Source organism: Aquarana catesbeiana, linkage group LG06, assembly GCF_042186555.1.
Source record: "Aquarana catesbeiana isolate 2022-GZ linkage group LG06, ASM4218655v1, whole genome shotgun sequence".
Classification (NCBI taxonomy): domain Eukaryota; kingdom Metazoa; phylum Chordata; class Amphibia; order Anura; family Ranidae; genus Aquarana; species Aquarana catesbeiana.
This window is the reverse complement of record NC_133329.1, coordinates 288,874,313-288,896,811: the sequence shown is the minus strand read 5'-3', so window position 1 is coordinate 288,896,811 and position 22,499 is coordinate 288,874,313. Positions and strand designations below refer to the sequence as shown.

The window sequence follows — 22,499 nt, the reverse complement described above, 5'->3', positions numbered from 1 at the left end:
ATATATATATATATATATATATATATTATATATTTATTATGTCTGTGTGTGATTCTGCACAGAACAGCCGCCCGGTAGCGGTAAATCTGCTAAGGGGCGGTCAGCATTTGGTTAAACAGTACTCCACAGATTACAAATCAGAGGGCGCTTGTAAGGGGTTTTTTTTTTAGCAAGTCAAACAAACCTAAAACATTAACCAGCAATTTTTTTTTGTTTAGGTCATGTTATGGTAATGGAAATATGTAGCAAGTTAAAAATAAGTGTTATCCCAACTTGGCTGTAAAAGTGGAAGTACACTTTAACCTTTGAAAACAAATGCACTTCTTCGAGGTATCTGATGGTCATTCCCACAGTCAATGCCCTGAATCTGAAAATACATTTTAGCAGTAAAAAGTCATGGCACTAAACCATTTAGACCTTACGGAGATTACTTCTAAACTTCATTATGACCAGTAATTGATCGCAAGTCTTATGATTTCGTTCATGCCTTCCAGTAACCCAGTATTAGTGTGAATGCAACGATCATTGTGTTAGATTCAGTTGTACGTAATGTTTTGGTGTGTTTAATTGGTGAATATTTACAACATAATGCCTATACAATCTGGCTTTATATACATAAAATCATGAAGACATAACAAAAAATAAGAACCCTTTTAAAAACCTGTGTTGCCTTTTTTGTGTTTGATAAATGATGGCCTCATGTTGACAGCCAGACATCAGGCTGACAAGTACCTAGCATGTTTTAGCAAATTGAATACACAGCCTGAATTTAGGACTACTAATAAGTCTTTTATTTGGCAGCACTATATATAATTTACGATATATATAATTTGTGGCTGCCTACTTAAAGCAATTTTACAGCCTCCATTTTTTTTATCTTCCCTTTCATCCTCCCTATTCTGTTCATTACTTTAATACGCAATCTCCTCGTCATCATAATAACCCCATCATTACAACTACATTAATCTGCCAGTACACAATGTTTATTCATGAGAATTCAATTACCTTGCCAGCTGCACCCTGCAGCTTCAGGTTTTATATTCTGAATTGTAACTGTCTTTACAAGCAGCCTTCAAAATTGGTAGGTTTCTATCACCACTGTAAAAATCCTCAAAGGAGTGATTTTTCTCAAAGGGTTTGCAAAGAGACTAGTTACATAGTTTGAAAAGACACAAGTCCATGACCAAGGGAATAAATAAAGACATTGTAAACCTCTCTATACAGAACACTAAACCTACAGTTGGTCCAGAAGATGGCAAAAAAACCCAAAAAACTCTTAGGCCCCTTTCACACGGACGGATAGAATGGTGCTTTTAGCTGCGGATTTTCTAGTTTTCTACCGCAGCTAAAAGCACACAATGCTTACCTATGGCCCCATTCACACACTGCGTTTAGCTGCGATTTAGTTACATGCGGTTCCGTGCGGATAGAAAAAATAGAATTGACTGCATCCAGGAGCGATTTAGCGCAGCTAACCGCACATAACCACAGGTAATAGCAGGGCACTGTGTCAGCTGCGGATAACCGCGCCGAGCTGCTCATCGGGAAAGGAAAAATGTTTTTTCCTTTCCCAATGAGCGACAAGCACAGGGATTCGACTTGGATCCCTGCCAGTGCCCGGCACTGTTTTGTATGAATCTTGAGGGGGAACTCCACGCCAAATTTTAAATAAAAAACCGGCATGGGTTCCCCCTCCAAGAGCATACCAGGCCCTTCGGTCTGGTATGGCTTTTAAGGGGAACAACTTCCTATGCCGAAAAAACGGCGTGGTGTCCCCCCAAAACCCATACCAGACTCTTATCTGAGCACGCAGTCCAGTCGGTCAGGAAAGGTTTGTGGGGACGGGCGAGGCCCCCCCCCTCCTGGACCATACCAGGCCGCATGCCCTCAACATGGGGGGGTTGGTGCTTTGGGGCCAGGGGGGCGCTCTGCAGGCCCCCCACCCCAAAGCACCTTGTCACCATGTTGATGAGGACAAGGGCCTCTTCCCGACAACCCTGGCCGTTGGTTGTCGGGGTCTGCGGGTAGGGGGCTTATCGGAATCTGGGAGCCCCCTTTAATAAGGGGGCCCCCAGATCCCGGCCCCCCACCCTATGTGAATGAGTATGGGGTACATGGTACCCTTACCCATTCACCTAGGAAAAAAGTGTCAACTAAAAAAAACACAGTAGACAGGTTTTTAAAGTGATTTATTAGGCAGCTCCGGGGGTCTTCTTCCGACTTCGGGGGTCTTCTCCCTCTCTCCGGTGTCGTCTCCGCGCTCTCTGGTTCTTCTCTGGTGCCTTCTTCCTTCTGCCGGGCTCCTCCGCTGTCTTCTGCTCTTTTGCCGCTCTTTTGCTAGCGGAGGAGCCCGGTCTCTCGAGAGGTCTTCTTTCCTCTTCTCTTCTCTTCCTGAGATGTTGACACGATGCTCCCTCTCGCTGTAATGCCGTGAGCGAGGTCCACTACCAATTATATAGGCATGGGGCGTGGCCACCGCCGGGTGATGTCACCCGGTGACCCCGCCCCTTATGTCATCACAGTCCCATCATGCCCCGGGACTGTGATGACATAAGGGGCAGGGTCACCGGGCTTATAAAAGGGGGCTCCCGGATTCTGATAAGCCCCCCGCCCGCAGACCCCAACAACCAACGGCCAGGGTTGTCGGGAAGAGGCCCTTGTCCTCATCAACATGGGGACGAGGTGCTTTGGGGTGGGGGGCCCACAGGGCGCCCCCCGGCCCTAAAGCACCAACCCCCCCATGTTGAGGGCATGCGGCACGGTACGGGCCAGGAGGGGGGGGCGCTCGCCCGTCCCCACCCCCTTTCCTGACCGACGGGGCTGCTTGCTCAGATAAGGGTCTGGTATGGATTTTGGGGGGGACCCCACAACGTTTTTTCGGCGTAGGGTTTCCCATTAAAAGCCAAACCAGACCGAAGGGCCTGGTATGCTCTTGGAGGGGGAACCCATGCCGGTTTTTTATTTAAAATTTGGCGTGGAGTTCCCCCTCAAGATTCATACCAAACGGTGCCGGGCATTGGCAGGGATCCAAGTCGGATCCCCGTACAATACGAGTCGGTACCCTGTCGGGTTGCTATGGAAATGGCAAACCGCAGCTAATCGCACTGTACAAATGCAGTACAAATGCAGCTAATCGCAGTGCCTAGAGTCTTGAATTTCACAGAAAAAAACATGCTTTTAACTGCGGCAGAATAGCCGTCCATGTGAAAGGCGCCCTATAAAGCATGGTTCAATGTTGTCCAACAGGGGGGAAAAATTCCTTTCCTGAACCCCTAAGGCAGTTGGATCAACAATATTTGGTGTTATTACTATTAATAGCCAGTTACTGTTTGATAGTTTAGGAATGCATTGAGCTCTTTTATAAAAAAATAAATAAATAAATCGCCAAACAAACCACATGACGAGTCATGTAGTTTGGCCATTTTCATATATTTATTTTTATTTTAATACAATAAATACTATATGCAAAGGGTCTTTTCTTTACAAAATCAGCCAAACCCCCATTATACTTTTTTTTGGAACTAAAGTAAATATTTTGCAGTGTTTGTGTCTATACATTTTGTCATATCATATAGTGAACCACCATATTAAAGCGCTATTAAATCCTAAAGCAAAAATGTAATACAGCATTTGCTTTTGAGCGTTCCTGCAGTGCTTTTTGCTGTGCTTTTTTACAGCGATTTTATCACTATTTCGCTGTGATTTGCATTTCTTTCTATGCTTTTTTTTTTTTTTTAATTGTTGCTGGATGGATTAAAAAAAGCAAAACGCAACTCGCGGCAAAATTGTGGTAAAAACGATGTGAAAAAGCACTATAGGCTTTTCTGCAGCTTCTCCATTGAAGTCCATTGAACTAAAAAAGCGAAAAAAGCACCATTTTGCATTTAAAAAAGTCCCTGATCCTTTCCAAGAACCCAAGAACTTTCCAAGAACCCGGGGGCACAAAAATGCATTGATGTGAACGTGTTCCCATAGGATCACAGGTTAAAAATACAGTTGTGCTCATAAGTTTACATGAATGGCAGAATTTGGTTTCTTGGCGATTTTTCAGAGAATATGAATAGCACAAAAACTCTAGCTGCCACTGTCAGGGGCGGGCTCTGTTTCCTGCCCATTCCCCCTCCCTCCTTTGATCAGCAGCAGGGAGAACGGCTGTGTCTGTGTGGAGAAAGCAGCTGCGTGATATTCTTCCCCCCCCCTTCTCATGCTGCTGTACTCAGGAGCAGGGAGCAGTGCCCTCTCCTTCCTATTGGGCAGGGAAAAAAAAACAATCAAAAAATTAACACAGAGGAGGATCAGGGGACATGTAGTCCCAAGGACTGGCCCATTGCAATCCTAAGAGGGAAACTGCAGCCCCCAGCATGCTCAACTGAAGGGGAGGGAGAGAGAGCCAGGCTATGGATGGCAAGTGACCCGTGGCATGTGGCAGCAGGTGACAATGGCGAATGACACGTGGCATCTGGCAGCAGGTGACGGTGGTAAGTGACATGTTGCATCTGGCAGCAGGTGATGGTGGCATCTGGCAGCAGGTGACGGTGGCAAGTGACACGTGTCATCTGGCAGCAGGTGACGGTGGCAAGTGACACATAGCATCCTGCAGCAGGTGACAGTGGCTAATGACACGTGGCATCCTGCAGCAGATGACAGTGGCAAGTGACATGTTGCATCTGGCAGCAGGTGGCAGTGGTAAGTGACATGTTGCATCTGGTGGTAGGTGACGGTGGCAAGTGACGCGCTGCATCTGGGGGGGGTGCAGTTTGTCATCTTCGCCCTGGGCACCGAATAACCTTGTCCCAACACTGGTTGGGGCATCCACCAATTGACACATAAAACTGTCCTGCAAGACATCTAAGAAATTACGACCCCTAGATGATCAAACAGTTCCATCTGCCCATTCAATACTTGGGTAATTGAAGCCCCCATGATTATAACATTGCCCTGCCTCTCCACCATTTCTATCTCCTAAGAGGAAATTGGTGTTCTCTCCATCCTTTTGAGCCCTTTCACACTGCCAGCGCCCGGGCATCAGCGGTAAAGCGTCGCTAGTTTTAGCGCCACTTTTCGGGCATTAGCGGGGAGCTTTTAACCCCGCTAGCGGCCGAACAATGGGTTAAAAGCTCCCGCAAAGTGCTGCTGCCGAGGTGCTTCACAGGCGCTGCTCATTGATTTAAATGGGCAGGGGTGCTGCTTGCAGGAATTTTTTTGACGTCCTGCCAGCGCAGCGCCCCAGTGTGAAAGCCCTCGGGCTTTCACACTGGGATTGCAGATGAGGCTTTTTTCAGGCGCTTTACAGGCGCTATTTTTAGCGCAAAAACGCCTCCAGTGTGAAAGGTGTCTAAGGTTAGAAAGCCTGTAGCACACACCCACTATTCATTTTCTATTTGTTTTTTTTCCCCTTGAAGGGACCAACCACAAGGATTCCCTCCTCCCCCTTGCCTCATTAGTAATGTTATCCCTCATATCCACTCAAATATTCATCAAATCACTCTTAACGTACATGCACACCCCTCCCGCTCTTTTACCTATCCTGTCCCTCCAATATAGAGAGTACCCCTGGACAGTCGCAAGCCAGTCATGTGTGCATTCAAACCAGGTTTCTGATACTCCCACAAAGTCAAAATCCTCCTGTTTAGTAGTTCTAGTTTTCTCATTTTCTTTACCCCAAACTCTTAGCATTTGTGAACATGTCCTTTAATTTTGTACCAATGCATATTATTTTCTTGTGTGCTCTGAGGCTACAATAGGATTCTGTCAGCCTACTCTTATTGGTCCTAGTCACCCTAGCTACATAACCAACCGTGACCACAGCAGCACCCTCTGATCCTTGCTTATTGCCTGAAATAGCTTCTTCTGATCACTCCCCACCACCACTTAGTTTAAAAGTTCCTCAATTTCTTTTGGCCTTTGGAAGCTTAAGAGTGTTCTCCTATCATCAGATCTATAAAAATTGGGAAATACATTATTAAATAAATAAGGGTCCTTCATCGAACATGCTTTACATCATAATTTCAGTTGGTTTGCTTTGCACTTGCAATTTTTCAAATGGTCAAGAAGATCTTAAGGACAAACAATGGCTTTTGGAGACATAACCTACTATGTATGTTAAAGCGGTATTAAACCCAAAACCAAACATGTATTATTTTGCAGTTTACGAATCATTGGACATGGTGGCTGCATTAGTTTTCTTCTCTTTGGCTTTTCCCCAATCTATTTTCCCCTGGTGATCTAGCCAGTAACACACTTCTGGTATTATTGAGATGCCACTGGATGAATGAGCACAGGAGGCACAGCAGACAGGAGAGTTGTTAGTCTGGTGGGGAGAGTAGTGTTAAATGGATTAGCAGCTTTAGATACACTAACAAATTAAATCCATACACCAGCTCACACTTTATAATCAGTTGCAGCAGTTTTTTTTCCTTTTGGGATAAGGGTTTTAAATGAATAGCTGACCATTTGAATCATTTCTGCCAGTGTTAAGGGGCTTGTCTCATCCATGTAAACTGATTGCTGGAGAGATTGAGCTCAACAGACTTGCTAGCTGGTTCACCAGATGTAAATAGAAGAAAAAAAAAGCCTAAAATTCAGGAATTGGTAAGCTGCAATATAAAAAATGTTTGCTTTTGGGTTTAATATGGTTTTAAAGTCAGTTCTGTTTTTTGATTATGCTACTTATTTCAGTTATATAGAATACATGGCAATATATAGAATTTGTCATGCACATCAACAAGAAGAGTGCGTTATTCGAGAAATGTAATTACTATAATTATACACAATTTCTCGAATTCCACATTGAAGTGCTCATACTTATTTATAAAACAAATTGTGAAAAAGTTACATGAATTAGAAAAGCTTTGCTTGCAACAATTTCTTTGAAATATTCTTGCTTTGAGCTTTCAAGATGTTTTTATGCTTTTTTTTAAAGAAATGACAAAGTGCGTTTTACTAATTGTCGTCCACAATACTGTATGCGCATTAGAGCGTGTGTATTGATGAAACACTTGACAAGATTGTCAGTTTTTGTACGTACATTGAAAGTGAATCTCCTCCCATGAAAAAAGGTTCACTTCGAGCAAAACAAAGCTTCATATTAAGGCCTAATGTACACAGGACGTTGAGACAACCTAATGTACACGAGACATTTTGACTGCTTGAAACCGGCGTTTAAAAACGCCCGTTTAGATGCGTTTGCACCTAGGGGCGTTTATTTAAGATAACATCATAAGACCCTCCCAAAGCACAAAAAACAGTATTGTTTAACTATTTCAGCCATTCTGTGAGACCAGAGTGAGTAGCAGCAGCTGAGAGAGCAGCAGTGTACTTGTATTTAGCTCAATTTCGGTGCTTTTAATATGGATCCCATAATGAGCATATGTGAGGAAATTAAAAAAGCCACATTTTAATTTTCATGCAACTATATTTGATCAAGTCGGGGGGTCAAGCTCAATGGTGGGGTCATCTGGTTCAAATCTAACAACATATAGGTCAAATACCAATTCTACTTTGGCTAACAGCAATGCTAGTGGTGTATTGGATTGGATCATGGGCTCATTAGGGGTATATAAATGGTTTATGAAACATTGCACGCAATTACAAGTTTTTAAAATATTTTTTTATCATTTGCTATCATTTTTAAGTTTTATAATGTTAAAATAAGGCACCTTTGAAAATGCTTCTTAATGAAAACGCGGCTAAACAGCGGTACCGCGTTTAGACGCGTTTGGCGTCTGAAACATCGGAACCTTCAGCGTCTGAACTCCATTTTTTTGCCTTCAAAGAAAAGCCTCTAAACACAACTGCCTAAAAATGACATTAAACGAACCTGTGTACATGTATACATAAGATAACATTGGATGAGTTCAGGGGCAGCTGAAAAAAGCATCCAACTGCCTCTGAACGTCTGTAACCAGCAGCAGTGTACATGAGGCCTTATTCTGCTGTGAACTAAAGCAAAATGTAGCTAACATCCATCGGCCAGCACTGAATGTAAAATGGTTGGGTTATGTGAATGAGGCAGAGGGGTGAGAAAATTCTTAAAAATACAATCTCCCAAATGTTTGCATTCCAGGTTAGTGGTTGTAAAGGCTCAAGGTTTTTTACCTTCATGCAAAAGAGATTCTGCGTGCAGCCCCCCCCTTATTTAGATCCAGCTATGTGCAGGAGAGTAGCAGCTCTCATTGGCTAAGACAGCCATTGGCTCCCACTACTGTCAATCACAGCTAGTGAGTCAACAAGGAGAGAGCAGGGCGGGCCTGAGCCACGCTGTGTGTGTGAATGGACACACAAAGCAGCAGCTCGGGAGCCCCTATAGCAAGTTGCTTGCTCTGGGGGCACTCGGCAAGGAGGAGGGGCCAGGAGCACCGGTGGGGGACCCAAGAAGAGGAGGATTGGGGCTGCTCTGTGCAAAACCACTGCACAGAGCAAGTAAGTATAAGGTTTATTATTATTTTTTAAATCTTTCCTTTTTAACAGTTTGAATCCAGTCAGTCATTTTCCTTCTGCCTTTCCAATTGCAATGGTGGGTGAAATAATATATGGAATATCCACTTGGCCTCCAATTTACAAGTAGGCAAATTCTGTGTGATCTAAGTTAAGTCCTACTCTGATTAAGGCTCTGTTTCCACTAGTGCGACTTATTATGTGACTTTGGACACATAAAGAAGAACAAGATTATAGCTCACACACAAAAATGACATTTAAATCCTGCAAGGCTATTTAACCACTTCAATACTGGGCACTTTCACCCCCCTCCTTCCCAGACCAATTTTCAGCTTTCAGCGCTGTCACACTTTGAATGAGAATTGCGCGGTCATATAACACTGTACCCAAATTACATTTTTATCATTTTTTTCACTCAAATAGAGCTTTTTTTTGTGGTATTTAATCACCACTGGGGTTTTTATTTTTTACACTACAAATAAAAAAAGCTGAAATTTTTTTTTTTAAAAATGCATTTTTCTTAGTTTCTGTCAACACATTTTGCAAATAAGTAATTTCTCTTGATAAATTTTGACCAGAAATGATGCTGCTACATTTCTTTGGTAAAAATAACCCAAATCCGTGTTTATTTGGTGTTGGCGGTGATAGGGGAGACAGATTTTTTTATGGAGAAACTGAAATGTGTATAGTGACAGGCAGGGGCATCGTTAGGGGGTGGCTATTGGGGCTATAGCCCCGAATCTGGGGGCCATAGCCCCGAGTCTCCTACCGCAGGAGTTCCTGCCTAACAACTGGGCCGCGAGTGCGGTAGACGGGCTGTATGACGGAGCTGAGCAGGCAGGTGAAAGAAGCGGGCGGGCGAGCAGAGATTACATCATCTCTCTCCGCCCGCCCGCCCCGCATCAGTACACTTCCGCCTTGTGAAGTGACTGTGTATACGGCGGGAGACAGGCAGCGCTGCGCTGTATTATTCCCCGGCTAGCAGGGAGCAGGTGGGGCCAGAAGCTCCACTGCTGCTCTGACCCCGCCCAATGTAGACCGCATGTTCGGGACTCGGGAGGCCGCAGGATATGAGCTGAGGATGGAGCGGCAGTGGTGGTGAGAGCCAGAGGCTTTGGAGCTGGGATCCCAGTGGGAGAGAGCAGGTGCCCACTGTGCTGAAAGCCAGCGGATGGTGAGCCCAGCTGGGCAGGACCAGGTAGGTCCTTCTTCCCAAATACTCTGCCTGTGAGTGTGGACTAAATCCTGATCTGGCTGTGGCTGAACTGTTCACCAATTAGAGCACTAGCATGCACCACCACCAGTGGTACTGGCACATCTTCCACACAGACATGGTGAAATGCACCACTGCTTGTTGGGCTTCCTTTAGGCCTAGTTCCCATCTATGCGGGTTTGCGGCCTGTTTTTGCGCTGGGATGGCAGCACATTTATTTAATCGGGGTGCCATGCCTGAATTTCCTGCAGAGAAAAGGTGCAAAGGAATGGTCTGCCATGCCTGTGCAAACATGCACTGTAAACCCGCATAGATGTGACCCAGGCCTAAAGCGTTAGTAAAGTCATTTTTTAAAATGAAAAGGCTGGACCCCCTGCAGGTTTAACCGCTTGCCTACTGGCCACTTTTTTCAGTGTGAGGTAAGGGATGCCGATAACCGGAAAGTGTGTTTACATCACGATCAGTTGTGATTGGACACAGCTGGTCACGTGGTAAAGAGCTGCTATTATTGGCTCTTTACCCCAATCTGTGATCAGCTGTGTTATAGAGTGAGCTGGGTGTGCACCGCAGTGAGCACGGTTTTGGGAGGATGTCATTAGATGCCCTCCCAGAACTGGATCGCGCTGTTGAACCACTTCATTATATATTACAATATAACAATAGAAATAATGTACTTCAATCACTCTGACACCATATCAACCATGCTGCCATGATGATTGAAGCACCAACACCAGCCACTGCACAAATTGCCCCGCCAAAAATTTCTTAACCCCCCCCCCCCGTGCCTGCAAAATGGTTGGTGACCGCTGCTATGGGCTCTAGCCCCAGATCTTTTGCAGACCTAGCAACGCCCCTGGTGACAGGGGTATCAGTGGTGCTTGGTGTACTTTGTGGGGTGATCTGTAGCAGCTCTCTGTGTAAAATCATGCTCACACAGAGAGCTGGCACAGATCTGCAGATTCCCCCTTCCCCCGCACTGAGCTCTCACTGAACTCGGCGGGGAGAACTTTCACAGAGACACGCATCTGTTTACATTGTGATGGCTGATTGGACACAGCCGTCAGGTGATCGGGAGGGCCAATCACAGCGCCCATATCCCGATCTCCGCTCAGCTGGAACCTGTGATCATAATGATCACAGGATCGAGCCTCAGCATGCCTCGTGGCCGCACTACGAGCACTCGTTCTGAGGGACGTTCCTGAACGTCCACTCAGAACAAGGAAAGGACCACCCGGCTGTTTATGTGCAGTGTCCGGGTGGGAGGTAGTTAACCACTTTGCGCCCGCGCTATAGCCGAAAGACGGCTGCAGCGTGAACGCTATCTGCTGGGTGGACGTCCCTGGACGTCCAGCTGTTTACTTCCGCAATGCGCGCTCCCGCGGGCGCGCATCGGGGAAGTTCTGTGCTGGCCGTGTCCCTCAGACGCAGCCAGTCACAGATCGCCGTAAACGGCCAATGACAGCGGCCGTTTACAGTGCGATCGGCGGTGCCAATCATTTCTCATCGCCGGCTCTCCCTCGTCACACAGAGACAGCGTGTGAGGAGGGAGAGCGAACCGCTGCAGCGGTGAGTGTAAAAAAAAAAAAAAAAAAACATATAACGTATTAGTGCCATCTGTCATCAGTGCCACGTGTCATTAGTGCCACACATTAGTGCCATCTGTCACCAGTGTCACGTGTCATCAGTGCCATCTGTCAGTGCCACGTATTAGTGCCAAATGTCATCAGTGCCACGTATTAGTGCCATCTGTCATCAGTGCCACATATTAGTGATATCTGTTGTCAGTGCCACGTATCAGTGCCATCTGTCATCAGTGCCACGTCAGTGTCATCAGTGCCACGTATCAGTGCCATCTGTCATCAGTGTCACATGTCATTGTCTTGGTGCTCCAGGGCCTTCAAAAGTGTAATAGGTAGTCAACAAGTTAGATATGTAATTTATGCTCCTAGAACATCTGATGGTGCTCCCTGCATGTTGGGACTCTGTATGTGGCCAGGCTGTGAAAAAGTACCACACATGTGGTATCCCCATACTCAGGAGGAGTAGCATAATGTATTTTGGGGCGTTATTTGTGGTATACACATGCCATGTGAGAGAAATAACCTATTATAATGATAATTTTGTGGGGGAAAAAAAAAAATCTTCATTTTGCAAAGAATTGTGGGAAAAAATGACAACATCAAAAAACTCACCATGCATCTTACTAAATACCTTGGAATGTCTACTTTCAAAAAAGGGGTTATTTGGGGGGTATTTGTACTTTCCTGACTTGTTCGGGTCGCCACCAGTACAGGTGTGATCAATTTTTTTATGATTTGCACCATAGTTTGTAGACTCTCTAACTTTCACACGGACCAAATAATATCCACTAATTTGGGTTATTTTTACCAAAGATATGTAGCAGTATAAATTGTGGCCAAAATTTATGAAGAAAAATTAATAATTTGCAAAATTTTATCACAGAAACTAAGAAAAATGCGTTTTTTTTCAAAATTTTCGTTTTTTTTTATTTATAGCGCAAAAAATAAAAAACCCAGAGGTGATCAAATACCACCAAAAGAAAGCTCTATTTGTATGAAAAAACGGACAAAAAATTAATTTCAGTACAGTATTACATGACTGAGTAATTGTCATTCAAAGTGTGAGAGCACCGAAAGCTGAAAATTGGTCTGGGCAGGAGGGGGGTTTAAGTGCCCAGTAGGAAAGTGGTTAAAGCACCTGAATAAGCAAAATATGGGGATTTGGTCACACCATATGGCCATATAGTGCTTAAGCCCTATATTAAATGGGGTACTGTGATGCAGTAGTGGGCTTAAGCACTATATGGCCATATGGTGTGACCAAATCCCCATATTTTTGCTTAATATATTCAGGTGCTTTAAATGGCCTTGCAGGATTTAAATATAATTTTTGTATGTGTGCACTATAATCTTTTGTTCTGTGGTCTTATAGCAGCACCATCTTTAATGTAATACATTGTTAGGGTGTCCCCACAAGTATTTGTTTGGACACATAAAGTCGCATGACAAGTCACAGCCCATTGATTTCAATGGCACCCGTTCCAATCTATGCGACTTAAAGTTGCAGCGACATTGAAAAGGTTCCTGCACTACTTTTATGCGACATTTGATGTAACTTTGATCCAGAGACTGTAAAGTTGGATCAAAGCTACACTCAAACTCGCATCGAAGGCGCACTCCAAATCGCATGACTTTGGGGTCGCAATAGTCGAAACGTAGCCTTGATCAGGTTGTTTACCGCAACTAAGTAAATTTTTGGTTTTCTCGTTTCTCAAGAGTGCGCCCTTTTATAGCTAAACCATTGCCTTAACAAATGTATTTGCTTTTTCAGATAAATATTAAGTCTGTGTGAAAACATATCCTGTGTTTGGGATCCATGTGGCTTTAATTGACCCAAGAGGTAGAACATTTAAAACATGCAGCATACAAAAATAGATGAATTCCTGCACCTTTTGGCTCCCTACATATGTTAATCTCCTCTTCAACCACAGGGTAGTGGATAGCAGGTATCTGCAATTCCAATACGAAAATACAGTGTATTGGAAGCTGCTATGGCTGCCAAAACGTACATGTCTTCTATGTCAACAACTAAATGTTGCTATTTGTCTGTCGTGCATAGGGAGGCAATTCTTCTTTTTGGGTGCAACTTGTCTTTCCAAAGCTGTGTGATCAATAGACCATCCAAACATTTCATCTCATTTCATTTCCATTTTTTTAGACACAATTGTATATAATTCATCCCACATGGACACCTGGGAACTTTATCTGCGAAGACACACACCATTATAAACTTGTTGACCTCAGTGTCTGCTTGGTGGGCCTTGAGTGGTCAATGCCTTATAGAGGTGTGGGTGGAGGAATGGTCGCAAACTGCATTGTTTTTAGGATATGGCTTATGCTTTCTTTTTCAATTTACTCCGTATTACATCACCCTTCTTGCAGAGCCACTCAACATATAAAAAATACAAGGTGGGGGGGATGGGGAGGGAGAGGGGGAAAGGGTGCGGAGGGGAGGGAGGGAGGGGGGGAGAAGAAGGGTTGGAGGAGGGATGAAGGGAAGGGAGGGGGAAAAAGAGGGACGGGGAAGGGAGAAGGGAAGGGTTAAGAAACTCCCCCCCTATCCACCCAACCACTCCGGCTGAAGATACCTCACTCTCTCACATAGTTCCAGTATACTTCCGTTTTGTTTAAAGTCCATCCATCCTCTCCAAGTTCTATAGAATCTTTGTCTAAAGTAATTTTGTAAAGATATCAATTCTTCCATCAATCCAATTTTATCCACTTCTCTGAACCAATACTTTATTAGCAGGGCTTTTTTTTTATTTTCCATTGTCTCGGTATTAGAGCTTTCGCTGCATTTAATAGATGTGGTACTACTGCTGCTCTATATTTCTTCCTCGGCTCCCCCGTACTGTGGAACAGACACTGCCAAGGATCCTGCGCAATTTCAGCCCCAGTAATCTGTTTAATCACTTTCAATATCTCTCTCCAGAAAAGTTGGATCTCAGTACACTACCACCATATGTGAGCGTGTGTGCCCTCCAATCCACACTCCCTCCAGCATAGCAGTGATATTTCTGGATTGATCTTGTGAAGTTTTGTTGGGACATAATACCATTTCGTTAACAGTTTATGGTTAATTTATTTTATTCTCGTATCTATTGACGTTTAATGTACAAAATCTATGATTTTATGTTTCATTTGCTCTGATGTAATTTGATCTAATTCCAATTCCCAACTCTCTAAAAGGCGTAATGGCTCCAAACCCCGGGGGGAGATCAGCATCCCATATATATTAGATATTCCGTGGCCCCTTATCCCCGCTTAATCCAGTAAGCTTTCCCATGGAGTGAGCTCCTTAATGGAGCGTAGGGGTTTGGGGAGAGTGTCTACAAAGTGTTGGAGTTACCTAAATCTCCACATATCCCATGGTGATTCCCCATATCTCTCATGTAATTCACATATTGAACACAGGGCATTTCCCTTCATGACGTCTTTTAATCTTAAACTATCCAAGAGTGTCCACCTCAGGTATAGCTTATTCTCCTTACCTGGTGGAAAGTAATTTGTACCTGAGAGGGGCAACAATGGGCTGTTATATTGCCTTAGCCTAGTTTAAACAGGCTATCCACAGCTCTTAAGGTTTCCTTTGTTATTTGAGCCACATCACCAGGGAGGTCCCTGTACTGCCTTGGTACCCACATTATTTTACTTAAATATCTTCCACTTAAATTTTTTCTGAGAGGCACCATGGACCCAGTCAATCATCCTCCGTAACACCGCTGCCTCATCATACCTCTCAAAATCTGGGAGATATAAACCCCCCTTAAACCACGGCCTTGTCAGAGATCCATAGGAGATGCGAGCTCCTATCTTTCCATATAAATTTTCTGAAATACACACAAAGCCCTTGGCAGTGTCACCATCTTGATCACATTTATCCTACCAAACCATGTCAGTTTATTTACCGATATCCTCCCAGATCTTGCTTAATTTTGTTTAGTAAAGGTAAGTAATTATCCTGGTGTCAATCTACTTCCAGAATAGACAGGAAGATACCAAGGTACTTTAGGCCTCTGCTCTTCCAAGCAAACGGGTACTGAGATTTAAGAAGCCTACTATCTGCTATGGAAATAGAAACATTTAGTATCTCCATCTTCTCTTTATTGATCTTTAAATTTGAGACTTCTCCATACCGTTCAAACTCTGACATAATTCGGAGTGATTGTCCTGGGTTGGAGACATACAGCATCATATTGTGCGCAAATGCAGCAACCTTATGTTCTTGCCCCGCCAGGTCCATCCCCTTGATCTGATTTGCCCAGATAGTCACCAAAAAGTGTTCCAGGGAGAGGACAAACAGCAATGGCGAAAGTGGGCACCCCTGACGTGCACCGCTGTACAACGCAAAGGTGCCCAAGAGGGTCCCATTAACTCGTACCTGTGCAGTTGGTTTGGAGTACAATGCCTCAATCCATCTATACATTCATGGGCCTATGCCTGCGTATCTTAATGTCGAAAGCATATACTCCCAGTCCAACCTATCAAAAGCTTTCGGCGTCTACTGATAGGAGTAACATTGGTTTCTTTCCCCTTTTGGCTCCATGGATCAAGAGTAGAGTTCTTATTACATTATATCTCGCCTCCCTCCCTGGGACAAAGCCCGCCTTGTCTTTTTTTTCTATCCATTTTGGCATAAGGGGTTTCAATCTTTCAGCCAATATCTTTGGTTAAACCTTTATATCTATATATCTTCATTTATCAAAGATATCGGCCTATAGCTAGCACATACTGTTGGGTCCTTCCGTCTTTAGCTATGAGGGTTATATGGGCACTCAATGCTTCCCTGCGAATCTCCTCGCCCTCCCCTATCGAGTTCATATATGACAAAAAATATGGGACTAAGATTCCAAGAAAAATTTTGTAGTATAATGAGGTGAACCCATCTGGGCCTGGGCTTTTACCTACTGTAGTATTTTTAATTACCTGTTCTATTTCATCTTTTGAAATCTCCATATCCAGTTTATTAAATCCTTCTAACAAAACTGGGAACTTTGCCTTTCCCAAGTATTGTTCTATTTTGTTTCTTCTAAGTTTTATATCATCAGGGTTTTGTATAATATTTACTTTATATAGCATTTGGTAGTATTTTTTAAGAATCTTTGTAACTTCTTTTGTGGAGTATTTTAATTCACCTTTCTTATCTTTCATTTTTGCTATATAGTTTAAATTGATTCTAGGTTTAATTATCCCAGCTAATAATTTTCCAGGCTTATTTCCCTATTTAGTAAATATTTCTTCCTTTTTTTCTTAAATACCCATTTAGTATCCTGTTCTATCAGATCTCTCAGAATTTCTTGTTTTCTTGTCAATATAGCAATAGTTTGGTCTTCAAGTGATCTTTTATGTAGCTGTTCCAGAGACTTTATCTCTCCCAACAGGGACTGTTTCTAAGCTTGCCATATTTTTTTCCTCTTAACCTTCTCTGCCATCAACCCCCCCCTCATATGAGCTTTATGCGTTTCCGAAAGTACGGATGGGGCAATATTTTCTGTATCGTTTTCTTTAAAGAATAAGTTAATTTCCCTTTCTAGGTCCCCAGTTATCCTAGAGTCATGTAGGAGACGTTCGTCTACTCTCCAAGACTACTGTGCGGCCGGGAGGTCCCTGAGCTCATGGGTCATCTCTACCGGAGCGTGGTCTGAGAGAGTTATTGACTTGATTTCTGTCTTCCGTAACCCCTAATGCTGACCTTTTAAACAAAGTTTGGAATAAATAAAGACTGATATAAAATTATTTTAAAATGTATGTATTTCTGCCAGTAAAATCCCTTATAGTGGGGGGGGGGGGGTAATTTTTATAGTTTGCATGAGGAGTTCAGATTTTAAAGCCTTAGGCAGATGTTAGCAGGTTTACCAAAATTTTTACTACAGTATCTCTCTACACGTATTTACAGCATAGTCATGCCACTGTATTTAGCATTTTTGGCTAAAACTGGAGTTTCACTTTAATTCAAAGAAAATTTCACAAAAGTATTCCTTGTTTTTGGATGTGGGACACAACCAATTTCCTTCCCTCACACCATAGACTGGTGTTGATTCATGAAAACTGCAAACAATTTGAGTTTTGTGAGTTGTTTCCAAAAGCAACTCCATCAGTTTTCACCTTTCGTTTTATGAAATGCAAAAATTACAATTGGTCACTAAGAGCAACAACTGCATTTTTATGTGGATAATCTTTTCTACAGTTTGTATAAATCAGTTCCACTGCTACTTATCTGCATGTCTTAGTATTTAAAACTGAGACTGTTGGGGTAGACACTTCCAATGAACAGCAGAGGTAAGCGAAGCGAGAAGAGGAATCCACTATGGAATTTCACAACACCGAGTCATCGCTTCAGGACTAGAGGTCGACCGATATGCGTTTTTCTCTGGCCGATGCCGATATTTAGAAATTGCGGCAGCCGATGGCTGATATATGATGCCGATTTTTTTGGGGCAGATATGTTAGGCCGATTTTTTTTTTTTTTTTTTTCCCTTCAGCTCATAAAATCTAACAGTTAGACCCTTTTTAACACGAGCATTTTTCAGGCGCTTTTGGGCTAAAAATAGCACCTGTAAAGTGCCTGCAAAACGGCTCCCCTGCAGTCTCAGTGTGAAAGCCCGAGTGCTTTCACACTGAGGCAATGCGCTGGCAGGACGTTAAAAAAAAAAGTCCTGCAAGCAGCATCTTTGGAGCGGTGTATACCACTCCTCCACCACTCCTGCCCATTGAAATGAATGCGCACCGCTGCCGAAGCACCTGCAAAGCGGCAGCAGCACTTCATGGACGCATTTCATTGGCCGCTAGCTGGGTTATAAGCGCCCCGCTAGCAGCCGAATAGCGCCGCTAAAATGATGGTAAATCGCAGCTAAAACTAGCAGCGTTTTACCGTCAACACCTGCCTGCTCCAGTGTGAAAGCAGCCTTAATTAATAAGTGATACAGAAAATTTCTTACATTTAAACATTTATTAAACAAAACAAACCTCCAATCAGTTCACTTGTATGTATAATTTAGATTTAAAAAATATATATATCTTAAATATTAAATACACAAAAACAGGTAATCAAAACTTTTGGACGAAAAAAAAATTAGTGTATTTTTTCCAAAAAATTGCATTTGAAAGACTGCTGCGCAAATACCGTGTGACATAAAATATTGCAACAACCGCTATTGTATTCCCTAGGTTCTCTGCTAAAATAAAATATATCATTTTTGGGGGTTCTAAGTGTTTTTCTAGCAGAAAATACAGGATTTTTACTTGTAAGCAACAAGTGTCAGAAAGGATTTATTCTTTAAATGGTTAAACTGAGAACTCCTCCACACAGAGTTCAGTTCATTGATAAGTAGAAACATTGTATCTCTTCATGGTTCTCTTATCAGACTTGGCAGGCTGCCCAGAGAGGACAAACAAGTCGCTCCACGGAAGACTTCAGGCAACTTGCACTGACTTCTATTACAGAAGTCGTTTGCAAGTCGTGCTGAAGTTATAATCGGCCTTTTTTATCAGCACAATCGGCCGATGCCGATTAATTAAAAAACGCCAAATATCGGTCGACCTCTATTCAGGACTGTATTGATCAGCACAATTTTACATGCAAGCCTCACTGTCATCCATAACTGAGAACTAAAACTTACTTTTAATAAAAACATTTTTAAGAAACTTTGTTTTGACAATTTTCTGATAGTTGTCTTTTCAGTCATACTTTTACCTTTTTGAAAAAGAATTCAGTTAGAATGTGACAGCAAGGAATCCTTGTGAAATGAGGAGTTTTTAAGGGCCCTGCATAATGGCTAATGAACACTGTTATGCAGTTCAATTTTAGACACCACTTCCACTATAACAGGTCTCTGACAAAATTGATCAGTCCTGTTTCTTGACAGTACAGATATCCCCCAAATAACCCCTTTTTGTAAAATAGACAGTTCAAGGTATTTAGTAAGAGGCACGGAGAGTTTTGTGACGTCATTTTTTTCCATAAGTTCTTGGAAAATGAAGAAATCTTTTTTTTTTTTTTTTTTTTTTTTTTACACATTGTTTGCATATAGTAATGAGTTTCATTGCTATAAGCGAGCATTTTACTGAATGAAATATATCCATTCAGTTTGTTTTGTTGTGATCAGCTGTAATTGACCAGAGCTAATCACATGATACAGGTGGGATGTGATTGGCCCAGTCTGTACTATGTGATCACACTGACCAATCACAACTAGTAACACAACTGTATACAATGGATGGCTTGAAAAGAAGTCATTCATTGCTTACAACTGTCATGTGACCTGCTGTGATTGGTTACAGCGGGTCGGTACAGTGATCAGTCATCAGTTGTGTTCGGTAGATGCAGCTGGTGACAGATCGTGCCGGCGTGGGGTGCGATCTGGGAGGACATCCCATGATGTCCACCTGAATCAATGAGAGGTTCCCACCAGCGTCATCTTGCCATAGGCTGGGCGGTTAATATATATAGCAGGAGAGTAGAAATTAGTGGAAAAAATAAACTTGTCATGAAAGAAAAATATAGGTTGCCACTGCTGACCTCATCTTCTGAAATTGCTTGTTGCCAGGCTACTATGCTGATGCTTTAGTCTCAGGACTTCCAAGTCAGCTACCAAGTACAAATATCAAGACAAGGAATTCTTAGTTTTCTATGACTTGTTTGCTGAATACTTGTTCTGGGCTAGTTACTCAGTATGAAGCCAGATACAACCAGGCAACTAGAGTCTTTTTTTTTACAGGAAGTTGGCTATGGCATCCTCAATATTTTTGTCATGACAGGTGATTGAGGCCTGTGGATATAACTTTCATGATATTATAAATATGGTGAATGTTACAAAAACCTGTGGAATTACAAAACAAAACGTTCATCGGGCAACAGAGACTTTAACAAATCAATGCATAGGTAGATCCAACTGTTGAATTGGCTTTATAATGAGGAAAGTTCCCAACAGATGGTAAACCGCAGCATCTGATCTGTTTACTGCTATGTATTTCTAAATGTTACCCTTTCTGTTACAGTGGCGTTCTTATTTTATACTTTGACATTTTTACAAACCTTAGTATTTTACACCTTTCAGTCACAGGAACATGACTGAAAGGTGTAAAACTGCTGTTGTTAAATTGTGCAGTCTTTTACATTATGGCAGATTGCTACTTTTGTCCAATCTATAGAATTTTATCACCCAAGACACAGATTCTTTTCTTTATTATTTCAAGGGTAAAACATACCTTTGTTATGGCAAAATGTTGTTTATCATAAAGGTTTATTACAACTGTTTTATTTTCCTGAAGAGAGGTTAATCTGCAGTACTTCTGTGGAACTCTAATCAGACGATAACTAGATGTTCTTTTATCCAAGTCATTACTTATGAAGTGGCTTTTTACACTAACATCTGGAGTCTCTAGTGGGTTTTCTGAAGATGTTTTGTCGGTATGGCATCTTCTGAAGAAACTGTGTTTATTTAACCAATGCCGCCTTCATGTACAACAGACTATACAAATATTACAGAAAGCCAAACTGTATGAAACTGAATGTCATCGGTGAGTCAGTGGACACTAATGTGCTTCCTACTGTATGTACAGTAAGGCAGAACTAAGTGCTCTTTATAGCAGCCGTTTATAATGTAAAGGTTTTGGACTATAATGGTTCTGTTTGAGACATAGTGCAGATAGCATTGTGTAACAATAAGGGCATACAGACACTTGAGGTCTTGAATGCCCTGTTTTTGGAGAAGCATTAAAAAAACACTTGAATTTTAGTTGGATATGGTGCTTGTATAAAATTTGCTGGGCTGCTGAAATACAGCTCACACATGGGAATGTATGGGGCCTGCGACATGCATGCGCACCATATAGAGGAGCTTGTGAGAAAATTTTTACTAAAAAGGCTGTGCAGCACTGGCCAAGGCCATACAATGAAGATTGCTGGAATAAGGGAAGTAAGGTAAGCATTTATCAGGCTGCACTAAGGAAGTAGGCAATTATGTACAGTACAAATTAGTTGTTTTAACATAGATCTTGATGGGTTTGCTGAATATTACCTTAACCACTTGCCGCCCGCCCTATTACAGAATGACGGCGGCAAAGTGGTTTGATATTCCTGATTGGACGTCATATGATGTGATCAGGAATATCGAGCCGCTGCGCGCCCCCGGGGGCGCGCATCACGACGATCGTTGTTGCGGGGTGTCAATCTGACACCCTGCAACACCGATCTAGGTAAAGAGTCTCCGACGGAGACTCTTTACCACGTGATCAACCGTGTCCAATCACGGCTGATCACGATGTAAATAGGAAGAGCCGGTGATCGGCTTTTCCTCACGACGCAAGTAGAGGAGAGCCGATCGGCTGATCTCCTGACGGGGGGGGTCTGCGCTGATTGTTTATCAGCACAGCCCCCCCTCGGATCCTACCCAGGACCACCAGGGAAGCTGCCCAGGACCACCAGGGAAGCGATCCACACTGGACCACCAGGTATGCCCCTAGACCACCAGGGAAATGCCACTGTGTGCCCAGGCAGCTGCCAGTCAGTGCCCAGTTCAATGCCTGCCAGTGCCACCAGGGATGCCCATCAGTGCCACGTATCAGTGCCCATCAGTGCCACGTATCAGTGCCCATCAGTGCCGCCTATCAACGCCACCCTATCAGTGCCCAGCAGTGATGCCTTTCATTGCCCATCAGTGCCAACCAGTGCCACCCATCAGTGCCGCCTATCAATGCCCATCAGTGCTGCATATGAGTGCCACCCATCAGTGCTGCCTACCAGTGCCCATCAGTGCCGCATGTCAGTGCCCGCTCATTGGTGCCACCTCATCGGTGCCGCCGTATCAGTGCCTGTCAGTGCCGCCTTATCAGTGCCCATCAGTGAAAGAGAAAACTTACTTATTTACAATTTTTTTTAACAGAAACAAAACTTTTATTTTTTTCAAAATTTTCGGTCTTTTTTTATTTGTTTAGCAAAAAATAAAAACCGCAGAGGTGATCAAATACCACCAAAAGAAAGCTCTATTCTATTGGGAACAAAATGATAAAAATGTAGTTTGGGTACAGTGTAGCATGACCGCGCAATTGTCATTCAAACTGCGACAGCGCTGAAAGCAGAAAATTGGTCTGGGCAGGAAGATGTCTAAGTGCTCTGTATTGAAGTGGTTAAAGTGACCCTATTACTTAGATTAAAAAAGTAAAGTAGCAGCAGGTGACAAGTGAAAACTTTGCTCTCTTTGAGAACTACTGGCACTGCTAGTCAACACTCGTGTTCTATAGTGACAGCAGCTGGCAGGAGAAACCACCGT

At 43.1% G+C, this 22,499-nt stretch overlaps 1 protein-coding gene across 1 annotated transcript in view; it reads left to right on the top strand.

The window, feature by feature from the left end:
• The window catches only part of LG06H3orf70 (linkage group 06 C3orf70 homolog), a 211,404-nt gene that overhangs the window by 175,725 nt on the left and 13,180 nt on the right, over nt 1-22,499 (top strand). The window lies entirely within an intron of this gene.